The sequence below is a fragment of the Hordeum vulgare genome, chromosome 2H (genome assembly GCF_904849725.1).
Source record: "Hordeum vulgare subsp. vulgare chromosome 2H, MorexV3_pseudomolecules_assembly, whole genome shotgun sequence".
NCBI classification, from domain to species: domain Eukaryota; kingdom Viridiplantae; phylum Streptophyta; class Magnoliopsida; order Poales; family Poaceae; genus Hordeum; species Hordeum vulgare.
The window spans coordinates 137,459,885-137,479,812 of record NC_058519.1 but is presented as its reverse complement, the minus strand read 5'-3'; positions in this window follow the sequence as shown (position 1 = coordinate 137,479,812).

Genomic DNA, 19,928 nt, shown 5'->3' with positions numbered 1-19,928 from the left:
GACAAACAATCTATAAGGGATTGACGACCCCTTCATAGCGTTGGGTGCAAGCTTTTGTGTTTGTGCAGGATCTTGAGATACTCTTCCGCCGGATTGATACCCTGGTTCTCAAACTGAGGGAAATACTTACCACCGCTACGCTACATCACCCTTTCCACTTCGAGGGAACACCAACGCAAGGCTCCAAGGTCACGGGGGAAATCCTTTGCATACTTGCCTAGGAAGTCCCTTAAGGCGTAGCCGCAGTTGAGGGATTCCTGGTGCCGTTGCAGAGGAGTATCAAACAACACTCCTATTTATGGCGCCGTTGCTCGGGAAGAGGATCGTCAAGAATATTCTCCCGACAACGTGCCAATTTCTGGCGCCGTTGGAAGGTCTTTTGTTGTAGTAGCAGAAGTATTTCTGGCGCCGTTGCCGGGGAGGAGAAATCAAGATCTATCCAAGTAGGTCTGACAAACTCTTCTCTTGCATTTACTTTTGTTGCTAGTTGCCTCTCGTTTTCCTCTCCCCCACTTCACTTTTTCCGTTTTCATTTTCCTTTCTCCTTCGCCGTTTTCTTTTTCTTTTTTCGTTCGCCCTTTTCTCTCGCTTGCTTTCTGCTCACTTGTGTGCCATGTGCCCTCAATATGCTTGCATCTTCGCTTGCTGAAAATCTAGTGATATGGATCTTCATCCACTTGCTAGTCTCTTTAAGAGACCCACTCATGTGGAACAAATTGCTATTGAGTTGAGGGAAATTGCCTATTCCTTTGGAGTTTTGCGTAAGATGCGTGAATCTGAATATTGCGAGGAAGAAATTCATGAAGTGATTCACGAGGGCTCCTTGGATGAAAAGCATGATTGCAATGATTTCACTATAAATCCTATTAGTGACAATCATGCTAAAAATATGCAAAACCCTAAGCTTGGGGATGCTAGTTTTGCTATGACCACTACTTATTGCAATAATCATGATTGGGGTGATGATCTTTCTTATGATCTTGAAAATTTGTTCAAACCTCATGATGAATATGATATTTGCAACAATACTGAAAGTGGGATTGGAGAAGTCATGACTTTATTTGATGATAATCTCACTATTTTTGAAGATCGTCAACTTTGCATGCATGTGGATCATGAAAAGAATATCCTTTGTGATAGTTACATTGTTGAATTCGAATATGATCCCACATGTAATTGCTATGAGAGAGGAAAATATTTTGGTAGAAACTTTCAAGTTACCAAATTACCTCTCGTTATGTGGAGATTCCTATTGTCTCTTTCTTCTTCCTTGCATTTGGCAACTATTGGTTGTCTTGACAATTGTTTTTCCTATAAAATGCCTATGCATAGGAAGTATGTTAGACTTAGATGTGATTTTCACATGCTTTAGAATGCTCCCGTTGTGCTTCATTTCTTGTCTTTTCAGAGAGCATCATTGAATGCCTAGCTAAGGGCGTTAAACAAAAGCGCTTGTCGGGAGGCAACCCAACGAATCTATCCTTTTTCTTTCTGTTTTGTGTTTTCCACACTTTCATAATTCTGTTATGATTGTGTTTTTTGTGTTTCTTTTTTGCGTTTGTGCCAAGCAAAACCGTTATGATTAGTCTTGAGGATGATCGTTTGGTCATGCTGGGAAAAACAGAAACTTTCTTCTCACAAAAGGAATTTTCATTTTTTTTGTGTAAGAGATTTTGAGTTGATTCTTTCTGCTCATTATTGCTACGCAAATTCTTCAGACTGTCGTAATTATTCAGAATTTTTGAAGTACCAGAGGTATACGAAACATACATATTGCTACAGTCTAGTCTGCTGTTAACAGATTCTGTTTTTGTTGTGTTGGTTGCTTATTTTGATGAAACTATGGATAGTATCGGGGGGGGGGGGGGGGTATTAGCCATGGAAGATTGAAAGTACAGTAACCCAACATCAGCACAAGTAGAATTTAAGTTTGCTACAGTACCTAAGGAAGTGGTGGTTTGCTTTCTTGTACTAATGTTATCACGAGTTTCTGTTTAAGTTTCGTGTTGTGAAGTTTTCAAGTTTTGGGTGAAGTTCTTATGGACAAAAAGATAAAGAGTGGCAAGAGCTCAAGCTTGGGGATTCCCAAGGCACCCCAAGAGATTCAAGGATGCCGTAAAAGCCTAAGCTTGGGGATGCCCCGGGAAGGCATCCCCTCTCTCGTCTTCAATCCATCGGTAACGTTACTTGGGGCTATATTTTTATTCACCAGATGTTATGTGTTTTTGCTTGGAGAATCTTGTATCATAGGAGTCTTTCATTTTTGTTGTGTCACAATCATCCTCGCTGCACACCTAGAGAGAGAGAGACATGCACACACCGTGATTTTGTCGAGCTTGACTTATATCTTTTGGTAGACAATTCAGCTCACATGTGCTTCACTTATATCTTTTGAGCTAGATACTTTTGCTCTGTGTGCTTCACTTATATATTTTAGAGAGCAGCTGTGCGTGGCATGGTAGTTGATCTATGCTTTGAAAGTAGTCTCAAAAGGGTTAGTTATCCAAAGGGATACGAAAACTTCCTCCTTCATGTGCATTGAATAGTTAGAGCAGTTTGATTCATCTCAATTAGTTTTGAGTTGTGGTTATGGTAATATCGAAATCATGCTAGTGAGGTGTAGTGAATCTAGAAATACTTGCGTTGAAGTTAGTGATTCCCGTAGCATGCACGTATGGTGAACCGCTATGTGATGAAATCTGAGCATGATTAATATATTGATTGTCATCCTTTGCGTGGCGGTCGGGATCGCGCGATGGTTTATACCTACCAACCCTTCCCCTAGGAGTATGCGTTGAATGCTTTGTTTCGATTACTAATAAAACTTTTGCAACAAGTATATGAGTTCTTCATGACTAATGTTGAGTCCATGGTTTAGATGCACTTTCACCTTCCACCATCACTATCTTCTTAGTGCCGTGCAACTTTCGCCGGTGCACAAAACCTACCATTAGCCTCCCTCAAAACAGCCACCATACCTACCTACTATGCCTTTTTCAAAGTCATTCCGAGATATATTGCCATGCAACCACCACCATGATATGTGCCACCACGTCTACATTGCCTTTGCATGATCGTAAGATAGCTAGCATGATGTTTCCATTGATGTCTATGCCATGCTAGATCATTGCCACGGTACACTAACGTAGGCATTCCATATAGAGTCATAATTGCTCTAAGTTTTGAGTTGAAAGTGTGATGATCATCATTATTGGAGCATTGTCCCATGTGAGGAAATAAAAGAGGCCAAATAAACCCATAAAAAAAGAGGCCAAATATCCCACCAAAATAAAAAAAATGAGAGAAAAAGAGAGAAGGGACAATGGTACCATTTTTTTTCCACACTTGTGTATTTTGAGCACCATGATCTTCATGATTGAGAGTCTCTAGTTTTGTCACCATCATATAGCTAGTGGGAAATTTTCATTATATAACTTGGCTCGTATTTTCCAATGATAGGCCTCCTCAAAATTGCCTTAGGTCTTCGTGAGCAAGCAAGTTGGATGCACACCCACTAGTTTTCTTTAAGAGCTTTCACATACTTATAGCTCTAGTGCATCATTTGTATGGCAATCCCTACTCATTCACATTGATATCTATTGATGAGTATATCCATAGCTCATTGATATGCCTAGTTAATGTGACTATCTTCTCCTTTTTTGTCTTGCAAACTCCACCACAGTCCACACCATCTATAGTGCTATAACCATGGCTCACGCTCATGTATTGCGTCAGAGTTGAAAAGGTTTGAGAAAGTAAAGGTGTGAAACAATTACTTGGCCAATACCGAGGTTGTGCATGATTTAAATTCGTTGTGCAATGATGATAGAGCATAGCCACACTATAGCTTTTGTAGGGATAACTTTCTTTTGGCCTTGTTATTTTCAAAATTCATGATTACTTTGCTAGTTTTCTTGAAGTATTATTGTTTCCACGTCAATAGCAAACTATTGTTTTGAATCTAATGGATCTGAACATTCACGTCACATAAGAGGAATTACAAAGGACACCTATGCTAGGTAGCATGAAAGTATCAAAAATTCATTCTTAGCACTTCCCTACTCGAGGACGAGTAGGAGTTAAGCTTGGGGATGCTTGATACGTCTCAACCGTATCTATAATTTTTGATGGTTTCACGCTGTTATCTTGCCTTCTTTGTATGTTTTATGTACCTTTTTATATCTTTTTGGGACTAACTTATTAATTCAGTGCCAAGTGCCAGTTCCTGTTTTTTCCGTGTTTTTGACTCTTTTCAGATCTGATTTTGGAACGGAGTCCAAACGGAATAAAATCCCTGAAATGATTTTTTCCCGAACAAAAGAAGACCAGGGAGCCTTTGGGCCAAGCCAGGTGGGCCCCAGGGATCCCACAAGCTTGCACCACGCCACCAGGGGGGAGGCGGAGGTGGGCAAGCTTGTGGCTTCCCTGGCCGCCTCCTGACCTAGGTTTTGCGCCTATATATTCCAAAATATTTCGCAAAAAATTACGGGAGCCTCGAAAATACTTTTCCGCCGCCGCAAGCTTCCGTTTACGCGAGATCTCATCTGGAGACCCTTCCCGGCGCCCTGCTAGAGGGGACTTTGGAGGTGGAGGGCTTCTTCATCATCATCATTGCCCCTACAATGATAGAGCATACTGGGACTTTGGACGATGTCTGTGTGGAGTAATAGTAGTAGATGCAGACAATATCGGTCTACTTGTTTCGGACGTGATGCCTATAGAAATAATCATTGCATAGACATCGTCACGACTCTGCAGAGTTCTATCAATTGCTCTACAGTAATTTGTTCACCCACCGTCTACTTGCTTTCATGAGAGAAGCCACTAGTGAACACTACGGCCCCCGGGTCTATTCACATCCATCGTTTACACCTCCGCTTTTACTTTGCTTTGTTACTTTGTTGCTTTCAGTTCTCACTTGACAAACAATCTATAAGGGATTGACGACCCCTTCATAGCGTTGGGTGCAAGCTTTTGTGTTTGTGCAGGATCTTGAGATACTCTTCCGCCGGATTGATACCATGGTTCTCAAACTGAGGGAAATACTTACCACCGCTATGCTACATCACCCTTTCCACTTCGAGGGAACACCAACGCAAGGCTCCAAGGTCACGGGGGAAATCCTTTGCATACTTGCCTAGGAAGTCCCTTAAGGCGTAGCCGCAGTTGAGGGATTCCTGGTGCCGTTGCAGAGGAGTATCAAACAACACTCCTATTTATGGCGCCGTTGCTCGGGAAGAGGATCGTCAAGAATATTCTCCCGACAACGTGCCAATTTCTGGCGCCGTTGGAAGGTCTTTTGTTGTAGTAGCAGAAGTATTTCTGGCGCCGTTGCCGGGGAGGAGAAATCAAGATCTATCCAAGTAGGTCTGACAAACTCTTCTCTTGCATTTACTTTTGTTGCTAGTTGCCTCTCGTTTTCCTCTCCCCCACTTCACTTTTTCCGTTTTCATTTGCCTTTCTCCTTCGCCGTTTTCTTTTTCTTTTTTCGTTCGCCCTTTTCTCTCGCTTGCTTTCTGCTCACTTGTGTGCCATGTGCCCTCAATATGCTTGCATCTTTGCTTGCTGAAAATCTAGTGATATGGATCTTCATCCACTTGCTAGTCTCTTTAAGAGACCCACTCATGTGGAACAAATTGCTATTGAGTTGAGGGAAATTGCCTATTCCTTTGGAGTTTTGCGTAAGATGCGTGAATCTGAATATTGCGAGGAAGAAATTCATGAAGTGATTCACGAGGGCTCCTTGGATGAAAAGCATGATTGCAATGATTTCACTATAAATCCTATTAGTGACAATCATGCTAAAAATATGCAAAACCCTAAGCTTGGGGATGCTAGTTTTGCTATGACCACTACTTATTGCAATAATCATGATTGGGGTGATGATCTTTCTTATGATCTTGAAAATTTGTTCAAACCTCATGATGAATATGATATTTGCAACAATACTGAAAGTGGGATTGGAGAAGTCATGACTTTATTTGATGATAATCTCACTATTTTTGAAGATCGTCAACTTTGCATGCATGTGGATCATGAAAAGAATATCCTTTGTGATAGTTACATTGTTGAATTCGAATATGATCCCACATGTAATTGCTATGAGAGAGGAAAATATTTTGGTAGAAACTTTCAAGTTACCAAATTACCTCTCGTTATGTGGAGATTCCTATTGTCTCTTTCTTCTTCCTTGCATTTGGCAACTATTGGTTGTCTTGACAATTCGTTTTCCTATAAAATGCCTATGCATAGGAAGTATGTTAGACTTAGATGTGATTTTCACATGCTTTAGAATGCTCCCGTTGTGCTTCATTTCTTGTCTTTTCAGAGAGCATCATTGAATGCCTAGCTAAGGGCGTTAAACAAAAGCGCTTGTCGGGAGGCAACCCAACGAATCTATCCTTTTTCTTTCTGTTTTGTGTTTTCCACACTTTCATAATTCTGTTATGATTGTGTTTTTTGTGTTTCTTTTTGCGTTTGTGCCAAGCAAAACCGTTATGATTAGTCTTGAGGATGATCGTTTGGTCATGCTGGGAAAAACAGAAACTTTCTTCTCACAAAAGGAATTTTCATTTTTTTTGTGTAAGGGATTTTGAGTTGATTCTTTCTGCTGATTATTGCTACGCAAATTCTTCAGACTGTCATAATTATTCAGAATTTTTGAAGTACCAGAGGTATACGAAACATACATATTGCTACAGTCTAGTCTGCTGTTAACAGATTCTGTTTTTGTTGTGTTGGTTGCTTATTTTGATGAAACTATGGATTGTATCGGGGGGGGGGGGGGGTATTAGCCATGGAAGATTGAAAGTACAGTAACCCAACATCAGCACAAGTAGAATTTAAGTTTGCTACAGTACCTAAGGAAGTGGTGGTTTGCTTTCTTGTACTAATGTTATCACGAGTTTCTGTTTAAGTTTCGTGTTGTGAAGTTTTCAAGTTTTGGGTGAAGTTCTTATGGACAAAAAGATAAAGAGTGGCAAGAGCTCAAGCTTGGGGATGCCCAAGGCACCCCAAGAGATTCAAGGATGCCGTAAAAGCCTAAGCTTGGGGATGCCCCGGGAAGGCATCCCCTCTCTCGTCTTCAATCCATCGATAACGTTACTTGGGGCTATATTTTTATTCACCAGATGTTATGTGTTTTTGCTTGGAGAATCTTGTATCGTAGGAGTCTTTCATTTTTGTTGTGTCACAATCATCCTCGCTGCACACCTAGAGAGAGAGAGACATGCACACACCGTGATTTTGTCGAGCTTCACTTATATCTTTTGGTAGACAATTCAGCTCACATGTGCTTCACTTATATCTTTTGAGCTAGATACTTTTGCTCTATGTGCTTCACTTATATCTTTTAGAGAGCAGCGGTGCGTGGCATGGTAGTTGATCTATGCTTTGAAAGTAGTCTCAAAAGGGGTAGTTATCCAAAGGGATACGAAAACTTCCTCCTTCATGTGCATTGAATAGTTAGAGAAGTTTGATTCATCTCAATTAGTTTTGAGTTGTGGTTATGGTAATATCGAAATCATGCTAGTGAGGTGTTGTGAATCTAGAAATACTTGTGTTGAAGTTAGTGATTCCCGTAGCATGCACGTATGGTGAACCGCTATGTGATGAAATCTGAGCATGATTAATATATTGATTGTCATCCTTTGCGTGGCGGTCGGGATCGCGCGATGGTTTATACCTACCAACCCTTCCCCTAGGAGTATGCGTTGAATGCTTTGTTTCGATTACCAATAAAACTTTTGCAACAATTATATGAGTTCTTCATGACTAATGTTGAGTCCATGGTTTAGATGCACTTTCACCTTCCACCATCACTATCTTCTTAGTGCCGTGCAACTTTCGCCGGTGCACAAAACCTGCCATTAGCCTCCCTCAAAACAGCCACCATACCTACCTACTATGCCTTTTTCAAAGTCATTCTGAGATATATTGCCATGCAACCACCACCATGATATGTGCCACCACATCTACATTGCCTTTGCATGATCGTAAGATAGCTAGCATGATGTTTCCATTGATGTCTATGCCATGCTAGATCGTTGCCACGGTACACTACCGAAGGCATTCCATATAGAGTCATAATTGGTCTAAGTTTTGAAAGTGTGATGATCATCATTATTGGAGCATTGTCCCGTGTGAGGAAATAAAAGAGGCCAAATAAACCCATAAAAAAGAGGCCAAATATCCCACCAAAATAAAAAAATGAGAGAAAAAGAGAGAAGGGACAATGCTACCATTTTTTTCCACACTTGTGTATTTTGAGCACCATGATCTTCATGATTGGGAGTCTCTAGTTTTGTCACCATCATATAGCTAGTGGGAAATTTTCATTATATAACTTGGCTCGTATTTTCCAATGATAGGCCTCCTCAAAATTGCCTTAGGTGTTCGTGAGCAAGCAAGTTGGATGCACACCCACTAGTTTTCTTTAAGAGCTTTCACATACTTATAGCTCTAGTGCATCATTTGTATGGCAATCCCTACTCATTCACATTGATATCTATTGATGAGTATATCCATAGCTCATTGATATGCCTAGTTAATGTGACTATCTTCTCCTTTTTTGTCTTGCAAACTCCACCACAGTCCACACCATCTATAGTGCTATAACCATGGCTCACGCTCATGTATTGCGTGAGAGTTGAAAAGGTTTGAGAAAGTAAAGGTGTGAAACAATTACTTGGCCAATACCGAGGTTGTGCATGATTTAAATTCGTTGTGCAATGATGATAGAGCATAGCCACACTATATGCTTTTGTAGGGATAACTTTCTTTTGGCCTTGTTATTTTGAAAGTTCATGATTACTTTGCTAGTTTTCTTGAATTTTTATTGTTTCCACGTCAATAGCAAACTTATGTTTTGAATCTAATGGATCTGAACATTCACGTCACATAAGTGGAATTACAAAGGACACCTATGCTAGGTAGCATGAAAGTATCAAAAATTCATTCTTAGCACTTCCCTACTCGAGGACGAGTAGGAGTTAAGCTTGGGGATGCTTGATACGTCTCAACCGTATCTATAATTTTTGATGGTTTCACGCTGTTATCTTGCCTTCTTTGTATGTTTTATGTACCTTTTTATATCTTTTTGGGACTAACTTATTAACTCAGTGCCAAGTGCCAGTTCCTGTTTTTTCCGTGTTTTTGACTCTTTTCAGATCTGATTTTGGAACGGAGTCCAAACGGAATAAAATCCCTGAAATGATTTTTTCCCGAACGAAAGCAGACCAGGGAGCCTTTGGGCCAAGCCTGGTGGGCCCCAGGGATCCCACAAGCTTGCACCACGGCACCAGGAGGGAGGCGGCGGTGGGAAAGCTTGTGGCTTCCCTGGACGCCTCCTGACCTAGGTTTTGCGCCTATATATTCCAAAATATTTTGCAAAAAATTAGGGGAGCCTCGAAAATACTTTTCCGCCGCCGCAAGCTTCCGTTTCCGCGAGATCTCATCTGGAGACCCTTCCCAGCGCCCTGCTAGAGGAGACTTTGGAGGTGGAGGGCTTCTTCATCATCATCATTGCCCCTACAATGACTCGTGAGTAGTTCACTTCAGACCTACGGGTCCGTAGTTAGTAGCTAGATAGCTTCTTCTCTCTCTTGGATCTTCAATACAAAGTTCTCCATGATCTTCATGGAGATCTATCCGATGTAATCTTCTTTGGCGGTGTGTTTGTCGAGATCCGATGAATTGTGGACTTGTGATCAGATTATCTATGATATATATTTGAGTCTTTGCTGATTTATTATATGCATGATTTGATATCCTTGTAAGTCTCTCCGAGTCTTGGCTTTTGTTTGGCTAACTAGATCTATGATTCTTGCAATGGGAGAAGTGCTTGGTTTTGGGTTCTGCCATGTGGTGACCTATCCCAGTGACAGTAGGGGCAGCAAGGCACACATCAAGTAGTTGCCATCAAGGGTAAAAAGATGGGGTTTTTATCATTGGTTTGAGATTATCCCTCTACGTCATGTCATCTTGCTTAAGGCGTTACTCTGTTCTTATGGACTTAATACACTAGACGCATGCTGTATAGCGGTCGACGTGTGGAGTAATAGTAGTAGATGCAGACAGTATCGGTCTACTTGTTTTGGACGTGATGCCTATAGAAATAATCATTGCATAGATATCGTCATGACTCTGCACAGTTCTATCAATTGCTCGACAGTAATTTGTTCACCCACCGTCTACTTGCTTTCATGAGAGAAGCTACTAGTGAACACTACGGCCCCCGGGTCTACTCACATCCATCGTTTACACCTCTGCTTTTACTTTGCTTTGTTACTTTGTTGCTTTTAGTTCTCACTTGGCAAACAATATATAAGGGATTGACAACCCCTTCATAGCGTTGGGTGCAAGGTTTTGTGTTTGTGCAGGATCTTGAGATACTCTTCCGCCGGATTGATACCTTGGTTCTCAAACTGAGGGAAATACTTATCACTGCTACGCTACATCACCCTTTCCGCTTTGAGGGAACACCAACGCAAGGCTCCAAGGTCACGGGGGAAATCTTTTGCATACTTCCCTAGGAAGTCCCTTAAGGCGTAGCCGCAGTTGAAGGATTCCTGGTGCCGTTGCTGAGGAGTATCAAGCAACACTCAAATTTCTGGCGCTGTTTTTGGGGAAGAGGATCGTCAAGAATATTCTCCCGAGAACGTGCCAATTTCTGGCGCCGTTGGAAGGTCTTTTGTTGTAGTAGCAGAAGTATTCTGGCGCGTTGCCAGGGAGGAGAAATTAAGATCTATCCAAGTAGGTCTCACAAACTCTTCTCTTGCATTTACTTTTGTTGCCAGTTGCCTCTGGTTTTCCTCTCCCCACTTCACCTTTGTCGTTTTGATTTGCCTTTCTCCTTCGCCGTTTTCTTTTGCTTTTTTCGTTCGCCCTTTTCTCTCGCTTGCTTTCTGGTCACTTGTGTGCCATGTGCCCTCAATATGCTTGCATCTTCGCTTGCTGAAAACTAGTGATATGGATCTTCATCCACTTGCTAGTCTCTTTAAGAGACCCACTCGTGTGGAACAAATTGCTATTGAGTTGAGGGAAATTGCCTATTCCTTTGGAGTTTTGTGTAAGATGCGTGAATCTGAAAATTGTGAGGAAGAAATTCATGAAGTGATTCACGAGGGATCCTTGGATGAAAAGCATGATTGCAATGATTTCACTATAAATCCTATTAGTGACAATCATGCTAAAAATATGCAAAACCCTAAGCTTGGGGATGCTAGTTTTGCTATGACCACTACTTATTGCAACAATCATGATTGGGGTGATGATCTTTCTTATGATCTTGAAAATTTGTTCAAACCTCATGATGAATATGATATTTGTGACAATACTGAAAGTGGGATTGGAGAAGTCATGACTTTATTTGATGATAATCTCACTATTTTTGAAGAGCGTCAACTTTGCATGCATGTGGATCATGAAAAGAATATCCTTTGTGATAGTTACATTGTTGAATTCGAATATGATCCCACATGTAATTGCTATGAGAGAGGACAATATTTTGGTAGAAACTTTCATGTTACCAAATTACCTCTCGTTATGTGGAGATTCCTATTGTCTCTTTCTTCTTCCTTGCATTTGGCAACTATTGGTTGTCTTGACAATTTGTTTTCCAAATAAAATGCCTATGCATAGGAAGTATGCTTGACTTAGATGTGATTTTCACATGCTTTAGAATGCTCCCGTTGTGCTTCATTTCTTGTCTTTTCAGAGAGCATCATTGAATGCCTAGCTAAGGGCGTTAAACAAAAGCGCTTGTCGGGAGGCAACCCAACGAATCTATCCTTTTTCTTTCTGTTTTGTGTTTTCCACACTTTCATAATTCTGTTATGATTGTGCTTTTTGTGTTTCTTTTTGCGTTTGTGCCAAGCAAAACAGTTATGATTAGTCTTGAGGATGATCGTTTGGTCATGCTGGGAAAAACAGAAACTTTCTTCTCACAAAAGGAATTTTCATTTTTTTTGGTGTAACAACTTTTGAGTTGATTCTTTCTGCTGATTATTGCTACGGAAATTCTTCAGACTGTCATAATTATTCAGAATTTTTGAAGTACCAGAGGTATACGAAACATACATATTGCTACAGTCTAGTCTGCTGTTAACAGATTCTGTTTTTGTTGTGTTGGTTGCTTATTTTGATGAAACTATGGATAGTATCGGGGGGTATTAGCCATGGAAGATTGAAAGTACAGTAACCCAACATCAGCACAAGTAGAATTTAAGTTTGCTACAGTACCTAAGGAAGTGGTGGTTTTCTTTCTTGTACTAATGTTATCACGAGTTTCTGTTTAAGTTTCGTGTTGTGAAGTTTTCAAGTTTTGGGTGAAGTTCTTATGGACAAAAAGATAAAGAGTGGCAAGATCTCAAGCTTGGGGATTCCCAAGGCACTCCAAGAGATTCAAGGATGCCGTAAAAGCCTAAGCTTGGGGATGCCCTGGGAAGGCATCCCCTCTCTCGTCTACAATCCATCGGTAACGTTACTTGGGGCTATATTTTTATTCACCACATTTTATGTGTTTTTGCTTGGAGCGTCTTGTATCGTAGGAGTCTTTTATTTTTGTTGTGTCACAATCATCCTTTCTGCACACCTAGGGAGAGAGAGACATGCACACACCGTGATTTTGTCGAGCTTCACTTATATCTTTTGGTAGACAATTCAGCTCACTTGTGCTACACTTATATCTTTTGAGCTAGATACTTTTGCTCTGTGTGCTTCACTTATATCTTTTAGAGAGCAGCGGTGCGTGGCTTGGTAGTTGATCTATGATTTGAAAGTAGTCTCAAAAGGGGTAATTATCCAAAGGGATACGAAAACTTCCTCCTTCATGTGCATTGAATAGTTAGAGAAGTTTGATTCATCTCAATTAGTTTTGAGTTGTGCTCTAGTGCATCATTTGTATGGCAATCCCTACTCATTCACATTGATATCTATTGATGAGTATATCCATAGCTCATTGATATGCCTAGTTAATGTGACTATCTTCTCCTTTTTTGTCTTGCAAACTCCACCACAGTCCACACCATCTATAGTGCTATAACCATGGCTCACGCTCATGTATTGCGTGAGAGTTGAAAAGGTTTGAGAAAGTAAAGGTGTGAAACAATTACTTGGCCAATACTGGGGTTGTGCATGATTTAAATTCGTTGTGCAATGATGATAGAGCATAGCCACACTATATGCTTTTGTAGGGATAACTTTCTTTTGGCCTTGTTATTTTGAAAGTTCATGATTACTTTGCTAGTTTGCTTGAATTATTATTGTTTCCACGTCAATAGCAAACTATTGTGTTGAATCTAATGGATCTGAACATTCATGTCACATAAGAGGAATTACAAAGGACACCTATGCTAGGTAGCATGAAAGCATCAAAAATTCATTCTTATCACTTCCCTACTCGAGGACGAGCAGGAGTAAGCTTGGGGATGCTTGATACGTCTCAAACGTATCTATAATTTTCGATGGTTTCACGCTGTTATCTTGCCTTCTTTGTATGTTTTATGTACCTTTTTATATCTTTTTGGGACTAACTTATTAATTCAGTGCCAAGTGCCAGTTCCTGTTTTTTCCGTGTTTTTGACTCTTTTCAGATCTGATTTTGGAACGGAGTCCAAACGGAATAAAATCCCCGAAATGATTTTTTCCCGAACGAAACAAGACCAGGGAGCCTTTGGGACAAGCCAGGTGGGCCCCAGGGAGCCTACAAGCTTGCACCACGCCACTAGGGGGGGAGGCGGCGGTGGGCAAGCTTGTGGCTTCCCTGGCCACCTCCTGACCTAGGTTTTGCGCCTATATATTCCCAAATATTTCGCAAAAAATCAGGGGAGCCTCGAAAAGACTTTTCCGCCGCCGCAAGCTTCCGTTTCCGCGAGATCTCATCTGGAGACCCTTCTCGGCGCCCTGCGAGAGGGGACTTTGGAGGTGGAGGGCTTCTTCATCATCATCATCGCCCCTACAATGACTCGTGAGTAGTTCACTTCAGACCTACGGGTCCGTAGTTAGTAGCTAGATGGCTTGTTCTCTCTTTTGGATCTTCAATACAAAGTTCTCCATGATCTTCATGGAGAACTATCCGATGTAATCTTCTTTGGCGGTGTGTTTGTCGAGATCCGATGAATTCTGGACTTGTGATCAGATTATCTATGAGTCTTTGCTGATTTATTATATGCATGATTTCATATCCTTGTAAGTCTCTTCGAGTCTTGGGTTTTGTTTGGCCAACTAGATCTATGATTCTTGCAATGGGAGAAGTGCTTGGTTTTGGGTTCTGCCATGCGGTGACCTTTCCCAGTGACAGTAGGGGCAGCAAGGCACACATCAAGCAGTTGCCATCAAGGGTGAAAAGATGGGGTTTTTATCATTGGTTCGAGATTATCCCTCTACATCATGTCATCTTGCTTAAGGCGTTACTCTGTTCTTATGGACTTAATACACTAGATGCATGCTGGGTAGCGGTCGACGTGTGGAGTAATAGTAGTAGATGTAGACAGTGTCGGTCCACTTGTTTCGGACGTGATGCCTATAGAAATAATCATTGCATAGATATCGTCACGACTCTGCACAGTTCTATCAATTGCTCGACAGTAATTTGTTCACCCACCGTCTACTTGCTTTCATGACAGAAGCCACGAGTGAACACTACGGCCCCCGGCACTACTGGAATTGAGAAATTTGCCATCTGCCATGCCTTTGCCGTCTCCTGACACATGGCAAAGATCTTCTTTGCCGCCAGCTGGTACAAAGCAGACGACAAAGAGGTTGCTGATGGCAAAGGTTTTATTTGCCGTCGGCCACCTCTTTGCCGTCTGCTCACACATGGCAAAGGGCCCGGAGGCGGACGACAAAGAAAACCCGGATGGCAAAGGGGGGCTCCCCCTGACGGCCGAAGCCCACCCCACCCACCCACCCCTTTGCCGTTCACCTCCCAGCTTCTGCAGACGACAAAGGGGGGCTCCCCCTAACGGCACCCAACCCCCACCCCGCTCCCCTAACGGCACGCTCCCCCGTCGATCTGCTGTCATCTCGCGCGCGCCCACCGCCGCCGCCCTCCTCCCTGCGGCCTCCTCCCTTCACTACGGCCTCCTCCCTTCATTGCGCCCGCCGCCCTCCTCCCTTCACTGCTCCGGCCCACCGCTGCGGCCCTCCTCCCTGCAGCCTACTCCCTGCGGCCCTCCTCCCCGCCGCGGATTACCGGCTCTCCCCGCTCCCCTCCCCCCACGGCCGGAGCTCGCCCGCCCCTCCTCCCACTGCCCTCCTCCCACTGCCCTCCTCCCCGCGGCCCTCCTCCCACTGCCCTCCTCCCACTGCCCTCCTCCCACTGCCCCTCCTCCCGCTGCCCTCCTCCCACTACCCTCCTCCCCGCGGCCCTCCTCCCCGCCGCCGACTACCGGCTCTCCCCGTTCCCCTCCTCCCAGCAAAGGGGCGCCACTGCAGGTAATTTTTTTTCTTGTTTTTTCTCAGCTTAAATTGTTCATAGGAGGCTGGATTTTATTACACGGTAAGTTGAAAAGAGTGAGTTGGTTATATTGTGGAATTCCTTCATGATGATACTTGTGTATTGTTGAAAAGAGTGTAAGTAAGTTGATTCATGTTACTTGTGTATGTTTTAGAAAACAGAAATTAGATAGTTAGTTTATTAGGTAGAAAAAGTAGATAGAGAAGAAAACAATAGATAGAAAAAAACTTAGAAGAAAATAAGAGAACAATAAACTAGAAGAAAAAGGAAGAAGAAGAAGAAGAAGAAGAAAGAGGAAAGGAGGAGAAAGAAAAAAGAAAAAAGAAGAAGAGGAGGAGGAGGAGGAGAAAGAAGAAGAAGAAGAATAATATGATGATCAAGAAGAAGAAGAAGAAGAAGAGAGAGGAGAAGAAGAAAGAAAAGGACCCCGAACCCCGACCCCCGGCCCACGACCCCCGACGCCCGACGCCACCAACCCCCGACCCTCGACCCCCGACCTCCGACGCCATTGAGACCCGACTCCCGACCCCCGACGCCCGACACCACTGACCCCCGACCCCCGAATCCCGACCCCCGACTCCACTAACCCCCGACCCCCGATGCCCGACGCCATTGACCCTCGACTACAAAAGCCACTGACCCTCGACCCTCGACCCCCGACGCCCGACGCCACTGACCCTCGACTCCCGACGCCACTGACCCTCGACCCCCGACCCCCGACGCCCCTGACCCTCGACCCCCGGCCCCCTACGCCCGACCCCCGACACCATTGACCCCCAACCCCCGACCCCCGACACCTCTTCGGCCTCTTGTTGACCAAAGAGACCCCAACCCCCGACGCCAGTGATCCTCGACCCCCGACAACACTAACCCCCGACCACCAACACAACTAACCCCCGACCGCCGACGCCACCGACACCCGACACCACCGACCATCGACACCACCGACATCCGACACCACCGACCATCGCCGCCACTAAGCCGACGGGGTCATAATTTTGTAAATTATGAGTTAGGTCACATATTTTCTGATTATGTTAATTATAAAAACATCATATTTGTGTTGATCGGGTGAATTTCAATGTGCAGTTGTTCGACGACCTCCACGTGCGTTGGACGAGCTCCGCCCTTGCGTTTGTTGGTGAGCACAAATGACTTCTCCTCCTACCCCCTTAATTTGCTCTGTCCCGGTCTTCGTGCCGATGAAACTTGCTAGCTATAGGTTTCTTCAATCATGAGTATGCGTGACCAGTATGCATCTCCCGTTCGAAAGGGCGACATCTATAAATATGCATTTCTTTGCATTTTATAACTGTCATCCTTTCTAATTGTCCAACATTATCCTGTTGGGGAACGTCACATGGGAAACAAAATTTTTCCTACGCGCACGAAGACCTATCATGGTGATGTCCATCTACGAGAGGGGATGAGTGATCTACGTACCCTTGTAGACCGTACAGCAGAAGCGTTAGTGAACGCGGTTGATGCAGTGGAACGTCCTCACGTCCCTCGATCCGCCCCGCGAACTATCCCGTGATCAGTCCCACGATCTAGTGCCGAACGGACGACACCTCCGCGTTCAGCACACGTACAGCTCGACGATGATCTCGGCCTTCTTGATCCAGCAAGAGAGACGGAGACATAGAAGAGTTCTCCGGCAGCGTGACGACGCTCCAGAGGTTGGTGATGACCTTGTCTCAGCAGGGCTCCACCCGAGCTCCGCAGAAACGCGATCTAGAGGAAAAACCGTGGAGGTATGTGGTCGGGCTGCCGTGGAGAAGTCGTCTCAAATCAGCCCTAAAACCTCCGTATATATAGGTGGGAGAGGGGGGGGGCCTTGCCTTGGGGCTCAAGGAGACCCAAGGGGGTCGGCCGAGCCAAGGGGGGGGGGGGAAGGTCTCCCCCCAAACCGAGTTGGACTTGGTTTGGTGGGTGGGAGTCCTTCCTTCCCTTCCCACCTCCTTCTTTTTTTTTTCTCTTTGATTTTTCTTCCAATGCGCATAGGGCCCTTTTGGGCTGTCCCACCAGCCCACTAAGGGCTGGTGCGCCACCCTCAAGGCCTATGGGCTTCCCCGGGGTGGGTTGCCCCCCCGGTGAACTCCCGGAACCCATTCATCATTCCCGGTACATTCCCGGTAACTCCGAAAACCTTCCGGTAATCAAATGAGGTCATCCTATATATCAATCTTCGTTTCCGGACCATTCCGGAAACCCTCGTGACGTCCGTGATCTCATCCGGGACTCCGAACAACATTCCGTAACCAACCATATAACTCAAATACGCATAAAACAACGTCGAACCTTAAGTGTGTAGACCCTGCGGGTTCGAGAACTATGTAGACATGACCCGAGAGACTTCTCGGTCAATATCCAATAGCGGGACCTGAATGCCCATATTGGATCCTACATATTCTACGAAGATTTTATCGTTTGAACCTCAGTGTCAAGGATTCATATAATCTCGTATGTCATTCCCTTTGTCCTTCGGTATGTTACTTGCCCGAGATTCGATCGTCAGTATCCGCATACCTATTTCAATCTCGTTTACCGGCAAGTCTCTTTACTCGTTCCGTAATACAAGATCCCGCAACTTACACTAAGTCACATTGCTTGCAAGGCTTGTGTGTGATGTTGTATTACCGAGTGGGCCCCGAGATACCTCTCCGTCACACGGAGTGACAAATCCCAGTCTTGATCCATACTAACTCAACTAACACCTTCGGAGATGCCTGTAGAGCATCTTTATAGTCACCCAGTTACGTTGCAAAGTTTGATACACACAAAGTATTCCTCCGGTGTCAGTGAGTTATATGATCTCATGGTCATAGGAACAAATACTTGACACGCAGAAAACAGTAGCAACAAAATGACACGATCAACATGCTACGTCTATATTAGTTTGGGTCTAGTCCATGACGTGATTCTCCTAATGACGTGATCCAGTTATCAAGCAACAATACCTTGTTCATAATCAGAAGACACTGACTATCTTTGATCAACTGGCTAGCCAACTAGAGGCTTGCTAGGGACAATGTTTTGTCTATTTATCCACACATGTAAATGAGTCTTCATTCAATACAATTATAGCATGGATAATAAACGATTATCTTGATACAGGAATTATAATAATAACTATATTCATTATTGCCTCTAGGGCATAATTCCAACAGTCTCCTTGGACAGCCTGAGTATGTGTAGATTGGGTTTGTTTTCCTGTATGCTGTGCTCCGGATCCGATGCGGAATTTCGTCAGTGCCTCCCCTGTTGTTCTCCGGGTACACATCCTCTCTGCTTATTGCCGAGACGTGTATCAGGAGAACAGCGGGGAGGTGCTGCCGAAATTCTGCGTCGCATCTGGAGCAGAGCATGGGAAAACGAACCCAATCTACACATACTCGGGTGGGATTAGGACCTATCTTTACCTATTAGCGTGTAGGTTGCATGGACGTAATAAAACTGACAAACTTGATTAGCGTATGAATATAGATGAGGAATTATGTATTTATTTCTTGTGCCCCCATAGGTAGCTAGGCAACATGAGTGATCATGCTTGGATGTATACTGGTCACCCTAGTCAGAAAGACATGACCCATGAATGGTTAACAAAAATGAGGGGGTTTGTGAGAGCCGCATTTGCAAATGGCCAGCATAAAACATGGTGCCCCTGTCCCAACTGTGACAACTGGAAAAAGCAGACAGAGTTTGAAATGGGTAAACACCTGCAGAAGTGGGGTTTTACGCCTAATTATATGGTGTGGACTTTTCATGGTGAGCCTGACCAACGTGCCACAGCTGAGGTCATTCGTCGTCGCACCAACGAGCATGGTACCGGGATTGAAGACATGGTGCAAGACTTTGATGATGGTCGTGATTCGGACGATGAGATGGAGGAATCTGCAAAGGCCTTCTATGAAATGATGGAGTCTTCAAAACGTCCTCTCCACGAGCAGACTGAGCTTTGTCAGCTCGACGCCATCGCACAAGTAATGGCTCTGAAGGCTCAATTCAACCTAGGCAGAGAATGCTACGACGCGATGATGACGATATTTGGACGCTTTCTACCCAAAGGCCATGTACTGCCTGCAAACCTGTACCAGTCAGAGAAAATCCTCCGTGTACTTAAGATGCCCTATGAGAAGATACATGTGTGTGAGAATGGATGTGCCTTATTTAGGCTTGAGTATGCGGCCTTGAACTATTGCCCCATTTGCAATTCTTCCAGGTATATTGTGGTAGACAACGGCATGGGTGAGAAGAATCAGACCAAAATCCCCATTAGTGTTCTTTGATATCTGCCAATCGTACCAAGACTTCAACGTCTTTTCATGGTCGAAGAGACGGCCAGACAAATGACATGGCAGGAATTGGGCAAAAGAACCGAACTAGATGCGGATGGGAACAAGATGCTGGTACACACTTCAGATGGTTTTGGGTGGAGGCACTTCGATGCATTACATAAGGATAAATCAGA